Raw genomic sequence first — 382 nt, 5'->3', positions numbered from 1 at the left:
AAAAAATTTGAATATTGTTGAAATCTTTTGTAAATCTTTGAAATCATCGTTAAATTTTTTGAAATCTTCAAAATCTTCTGAAACCTTTCGGAAATCCTAGACATTTTCAGAAATATCTTGAAATCTCCTAATATCTTTTGGAAATTGTGTTAAATTTTGTAAATCTTTGAAATATCTAAAAAATCTTTTGAAAATTGTGTTACATTTTTGAAATTTTTGAAAAAATATTGAGATCTGTATTAAATATTCCAAAATCTTTTGAAAATCTTTGAAATCTTCGAAAATCTTTTGAAATCTGCATTAAATTTTTGAAATCTCTAAAATGTTTCGTAAATCCTAGACATTTTTAATATATATTGAATTATTCGAAATCTTCTGTAAA

At 21.5% G+C, this 382-nt stretch overlaps 1 protein-coding gene across 1 annotated transcript in view; it reads right to left on the bottom strand.

Moving 5' to 3' along the window:
* Positions 1–382, bottom strand: part of LOC117168206 (reticulon-4-interacting protein 1, mitochondrial-like) — a 39017-nt gene that overhangs the window by 19257 nt on the left and 19378 nt on the right. The gene's annotated exons all lie outside the window — the stretch shown is intronic.

This window comes from Belonocnema kinseyi, chromosome 1, assembly GCF_010883055.1.
Source record: "Belonocnema kinseyi isolate 2016_QV_RU_SX_M_011 chromosome 1, B_treatae_v1, whole genome shotgun sequence".
NCBI lineage: Eukaryota > Metazoa > Arthropoda > Insecta > Hymenoptera > Cynipidae > Belonocnema > Belonocnema kinseyi.
Note: the sequence above shows the minus strand (reverse complement) of the source record. Positions and strands in the feature narration are given on the sequence as shown.